Source organism: Pseudophryne corroboree, chromosome 11 (genome assembly GCF_028390025.1).
Source record: "Pseudophryne corroboree isolate aPseCor3 chromosome 11, aPseCor3.hap2, whole genome shotgun sequence".
NCBI classification, from domain to species: Eukaryota; Metazoa; Chordata; class Amphibia; order Anura; family Myobatrachidae; genus Pseudophryne; species Pseudophryne corroboree.
In genome coordinates this window covers 168885304-168907393 of record NC_086454.1, presented here as the reverse complement: position 1 = coordinate 168907393, position 22090 = coordinate 168885304, and the positions used below count along the sequence as shown (strand labels likewise).

The window sequence follows — 22090 nt, the reverse complement described above, 5'->3', positions numbered from 1 at the left end:
ATCCCCTGCCGTGCACAGAGCCTATAACCACTGCACAGCAAAAGACCCGAACCGGAGTATCAGCTGCGCTCAGGTTACTCCACTAGCACTTGTCTCCCGGTTGCCATGACGACGTGGCAGCACAGGGCAGGAGACCCTAACAGTACCCCCCCTCTGACGAGGGGTCAAAGAACCCCTACCACCGGGTTTATCGGGGAACTGCGAGAAGAAAGAGCGTATCAGTCTGGGGGCATGAAGATCACAACTGCGCACCCACGACCGCTCCTCCGGGCCATACCCCTTCCAGTGCACCAAAAATGACAGCCGACCCCGAACCACCTTGGAGTCAAGAATCCTTTCAACAACAAACTCCCTCTGGCCACGTATCAGAAGAGGGGAAGGTCTTCCACTGGAAGAAGGATTACTAATCGCCCGTTTTAAAAGGGAACAATGAAATGTTTTATTGATACCCAAAGAACGGGGCAGATCTAACTGAAATGCCACCGGATTGATAACCCTGGTGATCTTATAAGGGCCGATGAACCGGGGGCCTAACTTATGAGATGGCTGTCTCAACTTCAAATTCTTGGTAGACAACCAGACGAAGTCTCCTAATTTGAAGCTGCAGGGTCTTTTCCGCTTATCAAAAACCCTTTTGGTCACTAATGACACAGACACAAGGGCTTTCTTCACTTTCCGCCAAATACCTCTAAGGACCGAAACCACAGAGGAACCACCAGGCGTGGAGTCCAGGGGGTCAAAAGAATTGGCCTTAGGATGATGCCCATACACACAAAGGAAGGGAGAGATCCCTGTAGCAGAGTGAGCCGCGTTGTTATAGGCAAACTCCGCCATGGACAGATGAGCAACCCAGTCAGTCTGACACTTGGAGACATAACACCTGAGGAACTGCTCCAAGGACTGGTTCACCCTTTCAGTCTGCCCATTAGACTGCGGATGGTAGCCTGACGACAAGCTGACAGAAATCTGGAGATCGGAACAAAATGCCCTCCAGAATTTGGCCACAAACTGGGATCCGCGGTCAGAGACCACATCAAGTGGCAACCCGTGGAGACGCACAACATGCAGCATAAATAATTCAGACAGGCGTCTGGCTGATGGCAGCCCAACCAGTGGAACGAAGTGCGCCATCTTCGAAAACCTGTCAACGACAACCCAGATGGCTGTCATCCCCGAGGATTTGGGCAAGTCCACCACAAAATCCATTGAAATGTGGGTCCATGGCTTAGATGGGATAGAGAGTGGATGTAATGGGCCAACAGGAACCCCTCTAGGAGTCTTATTTCGGGCACAGATGTCACATGCCCGAACCCACTGATCCACATCCTTAGCCACCGAGGGCCACCACACCGCCCTAGATAGCAACTCCCGAGTTCTGGCAATACCCGGGTGACCTGCCGACTTCTTGGCATGGAATTCCAGGAACACTCGCTGTCTTAACCTAGGAGGCACAAACAAAAGACCTACCGGAAGGTCTGGAGGAGCCTGCTCCTGTGCTCTAAGGACTAATGATAAGAGGTCCTGGGTAATGCCCACTTTAATACATGATGGGGAAACAATGGGCAACGGCTCCTCGGTGGTCTCCTGGATTGGAGCAAAACTCCGCGAGAGCGCATCAGCCTTGATGTTTTTTGACCCAGGGTGATATGTTATCAAAAAATTAAAGCGAGCAAAAAACAAAGCCCATCGTGCCTGCCTGGCATTGAGACGCTTCGCTGACTCTAAATATGCCAGATTCTTATGGTCAGTGAGAATTGAGACCACAAACTTAGCCCCCTCAAGCCAGTGTCTCCACTCCTCGAGTGCATCCTTAATAGCCAACAATTCCCGGTTACCCACGTCATAATTCATCTCGGCAGGCGAAAATTTACGGGAAAAGTAAGCACAGGGATGAAGGCGATTATCAGACACTCCCATCTGAGAAAGCACTGCCCCAATACCCATCTCAGAGGCATCCACCTCCACCACAAAAGGACGCTCTGGATCTGGGTGTCGCAGCACCTTGGCCGAAACAAATGCCCTTTTGAGACGGGCAAAAGCCGCTTTAGCCTCACAAGACCAGTGAGCAACATCCGCCCCTTTCTTAGTGAGTGCCACCAAGGGCGCCACTATAGACGAAAATCCAGCGATAAATCGTCTATAAAAATTTGCAAAGCCCAGGAAACGCTGAAGCGCCTTCAAACTAGTGGGCTGCACCCAATCCAGGACTGCCTGTACCTTGGAACCCTCCATTTGGAAACCTTCTGGGGAGATAATATATCCTAGAAATGCGATTTGCTGAACTTCAAATTCGCACTTCTCCAGCTTCGCCCCAAGCCGGTGGTCTCTGAGTTTCTGGAGGACTAAGCGTACATGCTTCCGATGTTCCTCCAGGGAATGGGAGAAGATTAGGATGTCATCTAAGTATACAACTAAGAATCTATCCAAATATTCCCTGAGCACATCATTCATGAAATCCTGGAAGACTGCCGGGGCATTACAGAGCCCAAAAGGCATCACCAAATATTCATAATGCCCTGAGTGGGTATTAAAGGCAGTCTTCCATTCATCCCCCTCTCTTATTCGGATTAGATTGTACGCACCGCGTAGGTCAATCTTAGAAAAAATGGTGGCAGTACGAAGCTGGTCAAACAAGACCGAAATGAGAGGCAGTGGGTATGAGTTTTTAATCGTGATACGGTTCAATTCCCTGAAGTCGATGCAGGGTCGCAACGAACCGTCCTTTTTACCCACGAAGAAGAACCCCGACCCAACTGGAGACTGTGAAGGTCTGATAAATCCCTTAGCCAAGTTCTCCTGAATGTACTCTGCCATAGCCTGAGTCTCAGGACGTGACAGGGAGTACAACCTGCTCTTGGGAAGCTTAGCATTTGGCAACAAATCAATGGCACAGTCATAGGGGCGATGGGGAGGTAGTACCTCTGCAACTTTTTTGGAGAACACGTCCGCAAAATCTGCATAACACCCTGGCAATCCTGGCAAACTTAGCTGCGAGAGCCTGACTGGAAGGCTCAAGCAACTCCTGAAACAATCAGTACCCCAACTAAGAATCTCCCCAGAGACCCAGTCAAATTGAGGATTGTGGGCCCTTAACCAGGGTAACCCCAACACCAATGGGGCAAAAGTACAGACAGTCACATAAAAGGACAATTTTTCAGAGTGTGTGGCTCCAATAAACAAAGAAATCTGGCTAGTGCAAGAGGTAATTTTACCTTGGGATAATGGTTCCCCGTTTAACCCACAAATCTCAATTTCCGATGCCAAGGGTACTAAGGGAACAGAGTGTTTCAGGGCGAATTGGCGGTCCATAAAAACCCCGTCGGCCCCACTGTCCACAAAGGCCTCAGTCTTGACAGTTTGACCGAGGATCTTCAAGGTCACCGGAATGATAAAAGTCTTCTTGGGAAATTCTGACTTCTGGCCTGACAGGATATTTCCCATCACCCTCAGGCCCTGAAGTTTTCCGGCTTTTCTGGGCATGATACTACCACATGACCTTTATTCCCACAGTACAAACACAAGCCCTGCTGTCTCCTCCGCGTCTTCTCACGCGAGGAGAGGCGGGTAGCCCCAATCTGCATAGGCTCCTCAGAAAATTCCTCAGAGTCTGAGGTTCCCTTGGGAAGGAAGGAAATCTCAGTCTCCCTTTCAAGCCTACGCTCTCTCAGCCGTCTATCCACCCGGATGGATAACTGCATGAGCTGATCCAAGCTATCAGGCAAGGGATATTGTACCAGTTGGTCCTTTATCTGGTTAGAAAGACCTCTTCGGTACTGGTGTCTCAGGGCTGGGTCATTCCACTGGGTATCATGGGCCAACCTCCGAAACTCCGTACAGTAAACCTCAACTGGCCTTCGCCCTTGCTTAAGGATCGAAATCTGAGCCTCGGCTGAGGCCGTCTTGTCAGGGTCATCATACAACATGCCCAGTGCCGTAAAAAAAGCATCAACACTTTTAAGCGACGGACAGTCAGGCTGCAACCCATATGCCCAGACCTGTGGGTCTCCTTGTAGCAAGGAAATCACTATGCCCACCCGCTGAATCTCCGACCCAGAAGACTGAGGCCTAAGCCGGAAGTATAGCTTGCAGCTCTCCTTGAAACAAAAGAACTGCGAGCGATCTCCAGAAAAACGATCCGGGAGATTTACTTTCGGCTCCTTAACCCCTGCAGGTGCTGCTGCTGCGGGAGCTCCGCCAGCAGCCTGGGAGGTGTGCATTTTAATGGACAAATCATTAAATTGTCGAGTCAGGACCTGCACCTGATCGACCACCTGTTGCAACGTATTTTGAGGGGTATGCTCCATATTCCCACAAAATTTCAACAGGAGTATTAGGCTGCTGAATATGTTATGCACACCAGTGCCTGCAGGAAAGTACTGGTGTCAGAACTGTTATGCACTCCAGTGTCTGCAGGAATGTACTGGTGTTTGAACTGTTATGCAAAACAAATGGACTCACAGACAAACTGGGGAATATGACATAACGTACACAGAAGGTGATAGGGTAACAAAATACACACAAAGTGAACAGAGAAGCCCAGAGGCTAAGGAACTGGGTATCTCCCTTGTATTAGAACTGCTCAGATGGAAATAGCAAGATGTTGTGTTTTAATACGTAGAGAACCCGAAATGCTGTTGCTAAGGGCAACAGCAAAACCCTAAAGGGTTACCAACGGGTGTGGCAGTAAACTCCTTGGTCAGAGATGGAATGATAGACACAAGGAGAGACTCCACAATCCTGATTCTCACTTGCAGTGCACAGGTTTTAGCTTACTGCCACTAAACTGACCCCTGACACCTAGCACAGTGAGACAGGATTAGACAGGCAAGTCTTAGAATACAGCCGCAAACTTGCTAAGTTCACAGAGTAGTAACAGAACCCCAGCAAGCTAAACGACTGACTCCAGTCTTACTGCTAGGTCTGGATTGGCAGAGTGTAATACCAAATCCCCAGGCCTATTTGCAGTAAGCAACAAACAAATACAAAGCTACACAGTACTGGCTAACTTTCATGAACTGACTAACCAACAAAGATTCAGCAGCATCTGCTTACCCTGAAAAGAGGCCTTATAAAGCAGGTGCTGTCCACACCCCACTCAGACCTCACAGACTGTGAGCACAAAAACCAGCACCGGATCCCCTGCCGTGCACAGAGCCTATAACCACTGCACAGCAAAAGACCCGAACCGGAGTATCAGCTGCGCTCAGGTTACTCCACTAGCACTTGTCTCCCGGTTGCCATGACGACGTGGCAGCACAGGGCAGGAGACCCTAACAGCATCTAAATATTTTTATAAGAATGTACTCTCAGAGAGATATGAACTGAATGGTACTTACAAAAAACCAAAAGGACCTACCAAGATTTAAATACAGATCACTGTATTCAAAGATCAGAGTGGAGTGGTTACCAATACACCAAGAAACCACATTCATTAGGGAACATCTAAACATTTTTTTCTAAAATGTTAGATTCTTCGAAGACACATTTTATTGAAGTTATTGTACATATATTAACATCAATGCTTATTTGGATTACACAGTAAAATTCATATAATTACAAACATTTCTATAACTACCTTTTTTTTAGATTTTTGTACATTTTTACAATAATCAGTAATTTAAAAAAAATGTATTATATGTATAAAAAAGAAAAGTTTTTGTCAATCAAGGACTTAAACTGAAGGTACTAAAATGCACCTGGTCCCACCGAGATTTGAACTCAATTTACTGGATTCAGAGTACAGAGTGCTAACCATAACACCATGGAATATCCCTTCTAATAACACATATAAAACTTTCTCTCAGAGTGTAAGATCTTTATTTCTACAAGATACAGAAATATTCATTCAGAGAGATATGTACTACATTGTATTTACAAATAAAACCATTAGGACCTACCAATTTGTATATACAGATTATTAGTTTCAGAGTCCAGAGTTGTTAACAGTACACCATGAAAGCTCATTCATATGGTGGCATGTAAAAAATGTTCTCACAGTGTAAGATTCTTAGAGGTTACATTTTATTGGAATTATATTACCGATAAACCTGTCTCTCAGTGTGTATGATTCTTAATTTATGCAATTTATAGATATTTTCTTTCTCAGAGATATGAACTGCATAATACTTACAAAAAAACAATAGGACCTACCAAGATGTAAATACAAATCATGGATTCAGAGTCCAAAATGGTTACAAATACACCAGGAAACCTCATTCATGAGGAAGCATTTAAACAGTTTTTATTAGAATGTACTCTCAGAGAAATATAAACTGAACGGTACTTACAAAAAACCAATAGGACCTACCAAGATTTAAATACAGATCACTGCATTCAAAGATCCGAGTGGTTACCAATACACCAAGAAACTTCATTCATGAGGGAGAGCTAAACATTTTTTTCTAAAATGTTAGATTCTTAGAAGACACATTTTATTGCAATTATTGTACATATATTTACATCAACGCTTATTTGGGTTATATAGTAAAATTCATATAATTACATACATTTCTATAACTACCTTTTTTTTAGCTTTTAGTACATATTTACAAAAATCAGTGATTAAAAAAATTATTATATGTATGAAAAAGAAGACTTTCTGTCAATCAAGAACTTAAACTGAAGGTACTAAAACACATCAGGTCCCACCGAGATTTGAACTCAGATCGCTGGATTCAGAGCCCAGAGTGCTAACCATTACACCATGAAACTTCTCTTCTAACACAACATATACAACTTTCTCTTAGAGTGTGAGATCTTATTTTCTACAAGTTACAGGAATAATAATCAGAGAGATAAGTATTACATTGTATTTACAGAAAAAAAGCCATTAGGACCTACCAAATTTTGATACAGATTATAGGTTTCAGAGTCCAGAATTGTTAACAGCACACAATGAAACCTCATTCATATGGTAGCATGTACATTTTTTGTCAGAGTATAAGATTCTTAGTGGATACATTTTATTGGAATTAAATGACAGATAAACCTGTCTCTCAGTGTGTAAGATTCTTAATTTTGCAATTTATAGATATTTTCTTTCTCAGAGATATTAACTGTATTGTACTTACAACAAAACCAATAGAACCTACCAAGATGTAAATATAGATCATGGATTCAGAGTCCAAAATGTTTACCAATATACCATGAAACCTCATCCATTAGGGAGCATCTAAATATTTTTATAAGAATGTACTCTCAGAGAGATATGAACTGAATGGTACTTACAAAAAACCAATAGGACCTACCAAGATTTAAATACAGATCACTGTATTCAAAGATCAGAGTGGAGTGGTTACCAATACACCAAGAAACCACATTCATTAGGGAACATCTAAACATTTTTTTCTAAAATGTTAGATTCTTCGAAGACACATTTTATTGAAGTTATTGTACATATATTAACATCAATGCTTATTTGGATTACACAGTAAAATTCATATAATTACAAACATTTCTATAACTACCTTTTTTATAGATTTTAGTACATTTTTACAATAATCAGTAATTTAAAAAAAATGTATTATATGTATAAAAAAGAAAAGTTTTTGTCAATCAAGGACTTAAACTGAAGGTACTAAAATGCACCTGGTCCCACCGAGATTTGAACTCAATTTACTGGATTCAGAGTACAGAGTGCTAACCATAACACCATGGAATATCCCTTCTAATAACACATATAAAACTTTCTCTCAGAGTGTAAGATCTTTATTTCTACAAGATACAGAAATATTCATTCAGAGAGATATGTACTACATTGTATTTACAAATAAAACCATTAGGACCTACCAATTTGTATATACAGATTATTAGTTTCAGAGTCCAGAATTGTTAACAGTACACCATGAAAGCTCATTCATATGGTGGCATGTAAAAAATGTTCTCACAGTGTAAGATTCTTAGAGGTTACATTTTATTGGAATTATATTACCGATAAACCTGTCTCTCAGTGTGTATGATTCTTAATTTATGCAATTTATAGATATTTTCTTTCTCAGAGATATGAACTGCATAATACTTACAAAAAAACAATAGGACCTACCAAGATGTAAATACAAATCATGGATTCAGAGTCCAAAATGGTTACAAATACACCAGGAAACCTCATTCATGAGGCAGCATTTAAACAGTTTTTATTAGAATGTACTCTCAGAGAAATATAAACTGAACGGTACTTACAAAAAACCAATAGGACCTACCAAGATTTAATACAGATCACTGGATTCAAAGATCCGAGTGGTTACCAATACACCAAGAAACTTCATTCATGAGGGAGAGCTAAACATTTTTTTCTAAAATGTTAGATTCTTAGAAGACACATTTTATTGCAATTATTGTACATATATTTACATCAACGCTTATTTGGGTTATATAGTAAAATTCATATAATTACATACATTTCTATAACTACCTTTTTTTAGCTTTTAGTACATATTTACAAAAATCAGTGATTTAAAAAAATTATTATATGTATGAAAAAGAAGACTTTCTGTCAATCAAGAACTTAAACTGAAGGTACTAAAACACATCAGGTCCCACCGAGATTTGAACTCGGATCGCTGGATTCAGAGCCCAGAGTGCTAACCATTACACCATGAAACCTCTCTTCTAACACAACATATACAACTTTCTCTTAGAGTGTGAGATCTTATTTTCTACAAGTTACAGGAATAATAATCAGAGAGATAAGTATTACATTGTATTTACAAAAAAAAGCCATTAGGACCTACCAAATTTTTATACAGATTATAGGTTTCAGAGTCCAGAATTGTTAACAGTACACAATGAAACCTCATTCATATGGTAGCATGTACATTTTTTGTCAGAGTATAAGATTCTTAGTGGATACATTTTATTGGAATTAAATGACAGATAAACCTGTCTCTCAGTGTGTAAGATTCTTAATTTATGCAATTTATAGATATTTTCTTTCTCAGAGATATTAACTGTATTGTACTTACAACAAAACCAATAGAACCTACCAAGATGTAAATATAGATCATGGATTCAGAGTCCAAAATGTTTACCAATATACCATGAAACCTCATCCATTAGGGAGCATCTAAATATTTTTATAAGAATGTACTCTCAGAGAGATATGAACTGAATGGTACTTACAAAAAACCAATAGGACCTACCAAGATTTAAATACAGATCACTGTATTCAAAGATCAGAGTGGAGTGGTTACCAATACACCAAGAAACCACATTCATTAGGGAACATCTAAACATTTTTTTCTAAAATGTTAGATTCTTAGAAGACACATTTTATTGAAGTTATTGTATAAAATGTATACATATATTAACATCAATGCTTATTTGGATTACACAGTAAAATTCATATAATTACAAACATTTCTATAACTACCTTTTTTTTAGATTTTAGTACATTTTTACAATAATCAGTAATTTTAAAAAAATGTAATATATGTATAAAAAAGAAAAGTTTTTGTCAATCAAGGAATTAAACTTTGTACTAAAATGCACCTGGTCCCACCGAGATTTGAACTCAATTTACTGGATTCAGAGTACAGAGTGCTAACCATAACACCATGGAATATCCCTTCTAATAACACATATAAAACTTTCTCTCAGAGTGTAAGATCTTTATTTCTACAAGATACAGAAATATTCATTCAGAGAGATATGTACTACATTGTATTTACAAATAAAACCATTAGGACCTACCAATTTGTATATACAGATTATTAGTTTCAGAGTCCAGAATTGTTAACAGTACACCATGAAAGCTCATTCATATGGTGGCATGTAAAAAATGTTCTCACAGTGTAAGATTCTTAGAGGTTACATTTTATTGGAATTATATTACCGATAAACCTGTCTCTCAGTGTGTATGATTCTTAATTTATGCAATTTATAGATATTTTCTTTCTCAGAGATATGAACTGCATAATACTTACAAAAAAACAATAGGACCTACCAAGATGTAAATACAAATCATGGATTCAGAGTCCAAAATGGTTACAAATACACCAGGAAACCTCATTCATGAGGAAGCATTTAAACAGTTTTTATTAGAATGTACTCTCAGAGAAATATAAACTGAACGGTACTTACAAAAAACCAATAGGACCTACCAAGATTTAAATACAGATCACTGGATTCAAAGATCCGAGTGGTTACCAATACACCAAGAAACTTCATTCATGAGGGAGAGCTAAACATTTTTTTCTAAAATGTTAGATTCTTAGAAGACACATTTTATTGCAATTATTGTACATATATTTACATCAACGCTTATTTGGGTTATATAGTAAAATTCATATAATTACATACATTTCTATAACTACCTTTTTTTTAGCTTTTAGTACATATTTACAAAAATCAGTGATTAAAAAAATTATTATATGTATGAAAAAGAAGACTTTCTGTCAATCAAGAACTTAAACTGAACAGGGGTGTGGCTTGAGGCCTGTCTGAGAGGAAGTGTCCCTAGAGAGCTCCTGCCGAACCAAACCTCTATAACCCCTTAAACCAACCTTCACCCCACCTATCCCTCCCCTATATCGCCCCACAGTTGCCCCTGTTACTCTGGGCACCCAGGGAGTGAGCTGCGGAGCCGGAGCACGGGCCCGTCCAGTGCTTGCGGGTTGTGGCCTTCCCTGTGGGGTGAAGCCGGGGCCTCAATTAGTGACCACCCCCGCCCGAGACCGGACGTCCTCCGGCCGTTTAAACGCCGCTCCAAGACTCACCTCGCTGCCCTGCTACGTGCCCCTTGCCTGGGGAGGCCTGACCGAGCGGCAGAGAAGAGCCCAAGTGCCCCTGAAGTTACAGGAGCCGAATAGAGACACGGAGCTCCGGTGGCGGCGGCCATATTGGGTGTGGCGTCTGTCGAGAATCAGACGCTACACCACTGTAAAAGATCAGCGGGCCGCGATAATTAACGGGGGGGACTGGCAGTCAGCGCTGAGGGGACTGGGGGCCCTAAATACATATAAACCCCTGGGAGCGGCGCTGGGAAAAAGGAAAGAAAAACTTGTGAGAAGACACACCATTTATCACTGACGGCGGCCATCTTGGAGGTGGCAGAACAGGCCCGACTTCTCTGCACTACACTGCCCCTGCTGGAGCTGTGCTGCTGTTGTCTCTCTGGCTGCCGAGACTTTTTCACAGGTCTTCTCCCTCCTGCCTTAGGCCATCGGGCACTTCCTGGAACGGGTGGGCTCCCTCTCTGCCCCCTGCAGCCGCATCTGTTCTCTGTTCTGGCCACGGCCTATGCTCCTACAGGCGACCATCTTGGGGCACACAAAACTGTAAGTAGCTGCAGCTATCCCACACTGGGACCCCGCTCTAGGGCCCTCATCCTACTGCGGTGCCTCCTGCCTACCTCTTACCCCGCCGGGGTGCCGGTGCGTTATCTCCCCTGTGACCCTCTCTGACCGCACACGCTGCCTGCGACCTTCCCCAGCTGCAGCAACACCTGCCTGCGGCACCTACCACCGGGGGATTCAGTGTTGGGGGGGTCTGCAGGCCTCAAGATCTGCACTCAGTAACGCATAGGTCCCTTACTCGGGTCCTGCCGCGCTGCGACTGGTCACTGGCTGGACCGTGACCAGACGAGCGTGCCCCTCCCCTTTTCTCCCACCTGGCTGCCGGGATGGATACTAATAGGATCTACCTACCTCGCTTGGCAATGCTGATGATGCCGCACACTTGATTACTACTCATTTTACCCGCTACAACATGAGGATCATATGATTTCTGCTTTATACTAAATCATTCCGCGACCAGGAGGTGATCAGGTTCTCACGCCTCATAACACTCATAAAATCTCGGGAAGCTGATCCCAACCCGTCCTGTGACTGTGTCAACAGTTTAACTGAGCCGACAATAATACTGGACATTTTTCAGCTTTCATCATTGCGCCATGTCACAAAAGAACCGCAAAACACCTGCTCAAGCTAAGCCTAGTATTCTCCGAGCATGGGAGAAAGCAGGTGCTACGCCAAGGGGCTCCCCCTCCGTGGATCCCCAGTCGGATGCCGATGACGATCCTTCATCAAAATCAGGTCTTACGACCCAAGATGTAGTGGCAATCGTCACTAAGACTATCCAAACGGAAATGAGATCGATCCTGACCGAATTCAGAACTGAACTAGCTGATCTCGGCACCCGCACGGACTCCCTGGAACATAAAGTCGATGAAGTCTGCCAGTACCAGGTGGTGGTCGAACAGGAGCTAGCGGAGATCCGGGCGGAAATAGCCCAGCAAGAGGATCACTTAGAAGATTTGGACAACCGGAATCGCCGGAACAATGTTCGGATCCGTAACATTCCGGAGAGCGTCGCTATGGAGAGCCTCCCGACTTTTCTGGAAGGCCTTCTGCAAACCATAATTCCGGAAATCCCAAAAGACTTCCTCCTACTCGATAGAGCACACCGAGCTTTGCGCCCGCGCCCACCACCGACCCAACCCCCAAGAGATGTCATTCTGCGATTTCATTACTACAAAACGAAAGAGAGATTTATGATGGCGGCCCGGGATCATCAAACGGTTCTCTACTCTGGAGCCCAATTGCAGATCTTCCAGGACTTGGCCCCTTCCACGCTTAGAAAACGCAAGGACCTGACCGTCATCACTAAAGTCCTTCGAGATAACTCCATCAAGTATAAGTGGGGGTTCCCGTTCCAGCTGCATGTCACGAAAGATGGCTCTCACCACTCGATAAAAACGCCCTCCCAGGGATATGATTTCCTCAAAACCTTGGGCTTATTTGAGTCTCTTCCTGATGAGATCCGAAAGCAACTACCTGTCACCTCCCCTAAGAGGCCTGGGGCTCCTGCCCCCGAATGGTCTACTAAATGAGCGAGCGGACTTCCTTCATCGGATCAGCAATAATACTGGTTATTGTTTATAGTCGCCTCCCACATTGGCTGCATAGCGACTTACTGATATATTATTTTACATGTAGGGCCTCTGTGGTTTGGCGAATTCAGTACTTTAAGTTGCCTTATCTGTGTATTGCAAGGCGCTGCATAGCGCCTCTGTCCTGGGGATGATTGATCGCGCCCTCTGGGATGGACGGGCTCTCGGCCTGCTCAGACCCGGAGGAAGGCGTGCCCCCCCGGACCCGGTTTGCCTATTTCTAGGGTACGGTTATTTTGCTACTAAATATCTTCTTGATCTAATTAATATGTTACGTTAGTTTCTCATATCTCAGTTTATACAATATTATTTACCATATCTGCTTTTGGCGGCTAGATCGATTAGACGCAGCTTGAGCCTCCTGCTTCTCGGTTCATAGTGGTCCCTCTTATCTTTCCTGGTTTCATGCCTTGAAATGGTAATAATAATAATAATAATAATAATTTTATTTATATAGCGCTCTTTCTCCAATAGGACTCAAGGCGCTTAACAGATACACAGCATAATATAGTACAGAAAAATAATGAAGTACAAAATGGTAAGGCTAATCTGCTACTAGATTCAGAGGGGCCGCTCGGAAACCGACTATAGAGGTGACAATTATAGGTACTATTGTGGTCATTTGCTGCCATCGATCTTTCTGTACAATGTTGTACACTACATTGATAATGTACCTTAGGATGCCTTGGTTGATTTCACATAAATGAGCACTGTTATTGTTAATATGAATGATGATATAGGTTTCCTCTTCTTTCTACCTACCCTTACTTACTCCCTGATCTGAACCCCCCCGCTCCCCCTCTGTTCTGTCCTGGTCTGCGGAATGTTTCTCCTGGTTCTTATACCCTCCCATGTGTTCCTCATCTTCCTTGTTATGTGTTATTACAGACACGACCCCACACCCCGAAGGGGCTGCCCGCTCGGCGCCCGCCCCTTCCTTTCTGGACCCAACCCGTTTTTAGGAAAGGGTCTAGCCCTACAGTTCGTACTTACGATCTCCTTTACCTGTTTCTACTTTCTTTATTTCCCCTCTTCCACACCCCCTGGCCGGCCATGTCCAGAGCTACCTTTTCTATTGAGCTGTGCTGACTTTCAACCCCCATGACTCTGAAAGTTTTATCCATTAACGTCAATGGCCTTAACTCCCCAACTAAGCGATCCATGGCGTTTCAGTTTTTTGCCAGACAAAAGGCGGATATCATATTCTTACAGGAAACCCACTTTAAGACCCCTCACCCCTCCTTAAGCTCCAAACGCTATCCTCATGCCTTCTATTCTACAATGTCTGCTAAACGCAGAGGCACTGCCATATTGGTTCATCGTGATCTCCCCTTAGTTGTTCAGGACACAATTCAAGATGACCATGGCAGATTTGTGATTCTCTCCGGCTTCCTTAATCAAACTCCCATTACTTTGGCATCGGTCTATGCTCCAAACATGCAACAGGGTTCCTTCTTTAGGACGTTCTCGGACCACCTTTCTAAATTCTCAAATCCCTGGGTTATTGTGGCCGGTGATTGTAACGCTACAATGGATCCCCATGTTGATAGATCCCGCCCGGGTGTTGAGCCCTCTCCCCATACCAAATTGTCTAAACTCCTCCGGACCTGTGTCACTGCACATAATTTATATGATTCCTGGAAAACGCTCTACCCCTCCGCTAAGGGCTATACACACTTTTCCCCACAACACGATATATACACTCGTATTGACTACGTTTTTGTAGATAGGGACTCCACCCAATCCCTGTTGGGAGCCCAGGTGATCCCGACCACCTGGTCTGATCACTATGCGATTCTCCTTGATCTTGTCTGCTCCCATAGACCTCCGACTTTCCGCAAATGGCGCCTTAATGAGTCCCTATTCCTTAAGCCTGATAATGTGACCCGAGTAGAGGAGGCGATTCATCACTTCCTAAATGATAACGTCTCCCCTGACATATCGCCGACAATACTATGGGAAGCACACAAAGCGACCTTGCGGGGGCTCCTGATTAGCCTTATGTCGACACAAAGGAAGATTGAGTGTAAGCGGATCACGGACCTAGAGACTGAATTAACGGCCCTGACACTCCGTCATCAGCGATTCCCTAAACGTAAATTATATTTAAAAATACTCGCCCTGAAAGGGCAATTATCCCAAATACTCACAAAGAAAACGATCAAGTCACTGTTGTGGATCCGCCAAAAATTCTATGAAAAGTCGGATAAGGCAGATACATTATTAGCCCGGCGATTACGTGAGAAACGTACGCTCAATCGTATTCTGGCCTTGCGATGTCCTGACGGATCCGCAACAAGTGACCCTAAAATGATGGCCTCCCTTTTCCAGGAATATTATGCTTCTCTTTATAACCTCCCCTCAGAGGCCGCTACCGACCCACATTATACCGCAACTACCCAACACTACCTTTCCTCTTGTCAATTACCGCAATTATCCACAGAGGACCTTAAGTTACTCAATGATCCCATCACACACGAGGAAATTCTTATCACAATCGGCCAGCTCCGTCGCTCCTCCGCACCGGGTCCGGACGGATATACTGCCATATATTATAAGAAATTCTCCCAAGCCCTTCTCCCTATGTTACATTCACTATTTAACTCACTGATGGAGGGGAGCTTGCTTGATGCAGCGACCACCAGAGCCAATATTATAGTTATTGCCAAACCTGATCGGGATCCTATGGAACTAAAAAACTATAGGCCCATTTCGTTATTAAACACGGATTTAAAATTATTTGCTAAAATCCTGGCAAATCGACTCGCCCCCCATCTCCCTACACTGATACACCCAGATCAAGTAGGCTTCATCCCCAATCGGAAATGGGAAAACTTTAACCGAAGTTAAAGAATCGGGCGCAAGTTGGGCTGGTGTTCTAATTGTAGCAGCTGCTATATAACAGGTATAGTCAATCCTGTGAACACTGTAGACGATAGACAACAAACAAAGATAGCAGCGCTGTGTGTTATAAAGAATTCGGCAGTTATAATCATGAACTATGGTGGAGATAGGAACACGTGGAGCTGAATGGATTAGGTGAAAAAAGATAATAATTTATTAAAATACATGTAATGTATAGATAAAATTAATAACAAATGAAAATGATAAAATTGCAGCAGAACAGAATCACCATGGAGCTACCTTAATTACACTTATCCGTATTTCTTAATTTATGTGGACTTAATGTTGATATTGGAATTAGGTAAACTTTTTAGCACAGTCCTGATGGCTGCAATGCCACAGTATATTACCGCTGGAGGAGGGGGTTCTCTGGATAGCGTCCCTTTTAGTGGGTAGAACCAAAACACTCTTATATCCTCACCAGTGTGCGGAGTCCTCAATGCTGAGTAGTAGGGCTGTGTTACCAATTGGCAAGTTGTTCACCTGTTCCTTTTGGCGTAGTTCGTATAAGTCCACTAAAGATCCGGATATGGTAAGTGTAGCTCCCAGTTGATGAAAGTGATCCAGAATTCAAAACATCTGACGCGTTTCGCTGCAGAACCTGCAGCTTTCTCAAAGATGATCTAAACAGTGTGAGGGCTTCTATTTTTAACCTGGAAATAATTGATATGAATGAAATTGTTTTATTTCTCAGTTTTAGATATATTATGAATTAAACCATATAGTTTGATTGAGTCTGTCTTGCACTAAATTATACACATTTTCTGTACGCATTATGTGGAGGAGATTGACCATTTTTTGGAGCTGAATGGATTAACAGGTGGAGCCAATCAGCAGCCAATTGGTAACACAGCCCTACTACTCAGCATTGAGGACTCCGCACACTGGTGAGGATATAAGAGTGTTTTGGTTCTACCCACTAAAAGGGACGCTATCCAGAGAACCCCCTCCTCCAGCGGTAATATACTGTGGCATTGCAGCCATCAGGACTGTGCTAAAAAGTTTACCTAATTCCAATATCAACATTAAGTCCACATAAATTAAGAAATACGGATAAGTGTAATTAAGGTAGCTCCATGGTGATTCTGTTCTGCTGCAATTTTATCATTTTCATTTGTTATTAATTTTATCTATACATTACATGTATTTTAATAAATTATTATCTTTTTTCACCTAATCCATTCAGCTCCACGTGTTCCTATCTCCACCATAGTTCATGATTATAACTGCCGAATTCTTTATAACACACAGCGCTGCTATCTTTGTTTGTTGTCTTTCATCCCCAATCGCCAGGCTGCTGATAATACTAGGCGCCTTATAGATCTTATTCACCTCTCCCAGCGAGATGCCACCCCAACGTTGGTGGTGGCGCTTGACGCGGAGAAGGCTTTTGATAGGGTAGCATGGCCCTTCATACAACAAGCCCTTCAGGCAGTGGGTATTCAAGGCCCATTTTATAATGCCGTCACCTCGCTATATGTTAACCCTTCAGCGTCAATCCTGGTTAATGGCCTCACCTCCTCGCCTTTGTCTATCAAAAATGGCACCCGACAGGGATGCCCACTCTCCCCATTACTCTTTGCCCTAGTGATGGAGCCACTGGCGGCGAAAATCCGTCTGAACCCCAATATTTCGGGTATTCGGGTGGACAATCATGAATATAAAATCGCATTGTATGCAGATGATGTCATTCTCACACTGACCGACCCACACATATCCTTACAACAGCTCTTTCAGGAGATCCACACATATAGCTCCATTTCAAATTATAAACTCAATGCAGACAAAACAGAGATTCTGGACCTACATATCCCCCCACAGGATCTCAGTATTTTACGTTCTTCCTATGCCTTTAAATGGCAAACTACAAAACTTAAATACTTAGGCATTTACCTAACCAAATCTTATTCATCGCTATATGCTGCTAACTTCCCACGGTTGATATCTCAATTGAAAACAGATCTTGCTACCTGGAACAAATTCTTTATCTCCTGGTTTGGTCGCATAGCAGCAGTCAAAATGAACTTACTGCCACGGATATTGTACCTGTGGCAAACCCTGCCTATTCACATCCCAGTCAAAATATTAAAGAACCTACAGCGAGATATATCTAACTTTATTTGGGCTGGGAAGAAACCCAGGGTTAAGATACGGCTGCTGCAACAACACCGCTCGGAAGGCGGTCTTGGCGTACCAGACCTTACTCGTTACTATCGAGCCACACACCTGGCCTCTTGTGTCCTTTGGCACTCACCTCCGGCACAGAGAACGTGGACCTGCATTGAGGCACAATCTCTCCGTATGTTCTCACCCTCAACCCTACTATGGTGCCCAGCCCGTTCTCGACCTGTCTCTAGTCTTCTCCTGCCAGCGATGCGCTTTTCCTTGTCAATATGGGATTTCTGCACTCGCTTCTATCAACTTCGTTCCCACAATCCCTATCTAACTCCTCTATGGAACAACCCGTACTTCCCACCGGGTAATACCCACTCTGCATTTCATCATTGGACATCACACAATATTCTCTTCCTTCAAGACATAGCCCCTCTTTCCTCATTCCCATCTTTTGAAAATTTACAATCCCGCTACTCGCTCCCTCACTCGGTATTTTACCAATTTCTACAAATTAGACACTTCTACGGAACACTCCCTAAACCCACCCACCCCATCATAGCTACCCCTCTGGAAATATGGTGTTGCGGCTCACGCTCAACGAAGGGACTCCTTTCACGCATTTACCGAGTGTTATTATCACATAATATCCCCCCCAAGGAGAGTCACGAGCTGGCATGGGAGAGGGAGGTGGGAGAGACCTTAACTATAGAGGAATGGGAGGATATTAGACAGGAAATTGCCAAAAGCTCTATTTCACTTCGTATAGCCGAAAACTCATATAAATTGTATTATCGCTGGTATCTGGTCCCGACTAGATTGCATTCTATCTATCCAACGTGCTCGGACGAGTGCTGGAGATTGTGTGGTTGCAGGGGGACCCTGTTGCATGTTTGGTGGTCTTGTTCAAAAATTAGCCAGTATTGGGGACAAATTCATAAATTGGTTTTAGAAGTTATGCACTTAACCATGCCGGACTCACCCTTTTACTCACTGCTCTCCCGCCCCGTCCCTGACACCTCGCACCACCAACGAGCCCTAATTAAACACATTCTGAACACAGCCAAATGCCTAATAGCATCTAATTGGAAATCTGTGGCCCCTCCCACCATGGCCGCTACTATTAACGCAATTTGGTACACATATAAGTTAGAGCGAATCACGGCTTCTCTCCGAGACTCCCCTACCTCCTTTATTGAGACATGGACACCATGGACCTTGCATTTTAACGCTGAACCACCATTGACAACCATTTAACAGCTAATACTTAGTGTTTCATTCCATATGTTTGACTCTGAATATTTGAGACATCAACCAGACCTTATTTACACCTGAATTTGGCTTCTATAGGTGGCTCGGACTGGCCGATCCTTTTTCTCTTTTTCTCTCTTCCTCCCTCCCCCCCCCCTCTCCCTCTTCATGCTCTTTGTCTCTTTCACCCCTTCTACTAACTTTAAAGAATAGTTGTAGCAACTAGGTAATTTGGCTACTTGGAGGCATGCGTCACAACTACTTATTGATATGTCTATTGTGTGCCCCCATCATGATTATTATTTCTCACTAGTTCCTTATATGCCTTCTATTGTTACAACAATGTATCTATCTGTTTATATGCTTACATAACCAATAAAACGTTATTTCAAAAAAAAAAAAAGAACTTAAACTGAAGGTACTAAAACACATCAGGTCCCACCGAGATTTGAACTCAGATAGCTGGATTCAGAGCCCAGAGTGCTAACCATTACACCATGAAACTTCTCTTCTAACACAACATATACAACTTTCTCTTAGAGTGTGAGATCTTATTTTCTACAAGTTACAGGAATAATAATCAGAGAGATAAGTATTACATTTTATTTACAGAAAAAAAGCCATTAGGACCTACCAAATTTTGATACAGATTATAGGTTTCAGAGTCCAGAATTGTTAACAGCACACAATGAAACCTCATTCATATGGTAGCATGTACATTTTTTGTCAGAGTATAAGATTCTTAGTGGATACATTTTATTGGAATTAAATGACAGATAAACCTGTCTCTCAGTGTGTAAGATTCTTAATGTTGCAATTTATAGATATTTTCTTTCTCAGAGATATTAACTGTATTGTACTTACAACAAAACCAATAGAACCTACCAAGATGTAAATATAGATCATGGATTCAGAGTCCAAAATGTTTACCAATATACCATGAAACCTCATCCATTAGGGAGCATCTAAATATTTTTATAAGAATGCACTCTCAGAGAGATATGAAATGAATGGTACTTACAAAAAACCAATAGGACCTACCAAGATTTAAATACAGATCACTGTATTCAAAGATCAGAGTGGAGTGATTACCAATACACCAAGAAACCACATTCACTAGGGAACATCTAAACATTTTTTTCTAAAATGTTAGATTCTTCGAAGACACATTTTATTGAAGTTATTGTACATATATTAACATCAATGCTTATTTGGATTACACAGTAAAATTCATATAATTACAAACATTTCTATAACTACGTTTTTTTTTTATTTTAGTACATTTTTACAATAATCAGTAATTTAAAAAAAATGTATTATATGTATAAAAAAGAAAAGTTTTTGTCAATCAAGGACTTAAACTGAAGGTACTAAAATGCACCTGGTCCCACCGAGATTTGAACTCAATTTACTGGATTCAGAGTACAGAGTGCTAACCATAACACCATGGAATATCCCTTCTAATAACACATATAAAACTTTCTCTCAGAGTGTAAGATCTTTATTTCTACAAGATACAGAAATATTCATTCAGAGAGATATGTACTACATTGTATTTACAAATAAAACCATTAGGACCTACCAATTTGTATATACAGATTATTAGTTTCAGAGTCCAGAATTGTTAACAGTACACCATGAAAGCTCATTCATATGGTGGCATGTAAAAAATGTTCTCACAGTGTAAGATTCTTAGAGGTTACATTTTATTGGAATTATATTACCGATAAACCTGTCTCTCAGTGTGTATGATTCTTAATTTATGCAATTTATAGATATTTTCTTTCTCAGAGATATGAACTGCATAATACTTACAAAAAAACAATAGGACCTACCAAGATGTAAATACAAATCATGGATTCAGAGTCCAAAATGGTTACAAATACACCAGGAAACCTCATTCATGAGGCAGCATTTAATCAGTTTTTATTAGAATGTACTCTCAGAGAAATATAAACTGAACGGTACTTACAAAAAACCAATAGGACCTACCAAGATTTAATACAGATCACTGGATTCAAAGATCCGAGTGGTTACCAATACACCAAGAAACTTCATTCATGAGGGAGAGCTAAACATTTTTTTCTAAAATGTTAGATTCTTAGAAGACACATTTTATTGCAATTATTGTACATATATTTACATCAACGCTTATTTGGGTTATATAGTAAAATTCATATAATTACATACATTTCTATAACTACCTTTTTTTAGCTTTTAGTACATATTTACAAAAATCAGTGATTTAAAAAAATTATTATATGTATGAAAAAGAAGACTTTCTGTCAATCAAGAACTTAAACTGAAGGTACTAAAACACATCAGGTCCCACTGAGATTTGAACTCAGATCGCTGGATTCAGAGCCCAGAGTGCTAACCATTACACCATGAAACTTCTCTTCTAACACAACATATACAACTTTCTCTTAGAGTGTGAGATCTTATTTTCTACAAGTTACAGGAATAATAATCAGAGAGATAAGTATTACATTGTATTTACAAAAAAAAAGCCATTAGGACCTACCAAATTTTTATACAGATTATAGGTTTCAGAGTCCAGAATTGTTAACAGTACACAATGAAACCTCATTCATATGGTAGCATGTACATTTTTTGTCAGAGTATAAGATTCTTAGTGGATACATTTTATTGGAATTAAATGACAGATAAACCTGTCTCTCAGTGTGTAAGATTCTTAATTTATGCAATTTATAGATATTTTCTTTCTCAGAGATATTAACTGTATTGTACTTACAACAAAACCAATAGAACCTACCAAGATGTAAATATAGATCATGGATTCAGAGTCCAAAATGTTTACCAATATACCATGAAACCTCATCCATTAGGGAGCATCTAAATATTTTTATAAGAATGTACTCTCAGAGAGATATGAACTGAATGGTACTTACAAAAAACCAATAGGACCTACCAAGA

General features: G+C 41.8%; 2 non-coding genes across 2 annotated transcripts; both read right to left on the bottom strand.

Moving 5' to 3' along the window:
* Positions 1-8529: 8529 nt before the first annotated feature.
* On the bottom strand, positions 8530-8601 carry TRNAQ-CUG (transfer RNA glutamine (anticodon CUG)). The gene has a single exon. It is a non-coding gene; the product is annotated as a tRNA-Gln (tRNA).
* Positions 8602-21476: 12875 nt separating this feature from the next.
* On the bottom strand, positions 21477-21548 carry TRNAQ-CUG (transfer RNA glutamine (anticodon CUG)). Its single transcript has one exon. It is a non-coding gene; the product is annotated as a tRNA-Gln (tRNA).
* Between the last annotated feature and the right edge of the window lie 542 nt (positions 21549-22090).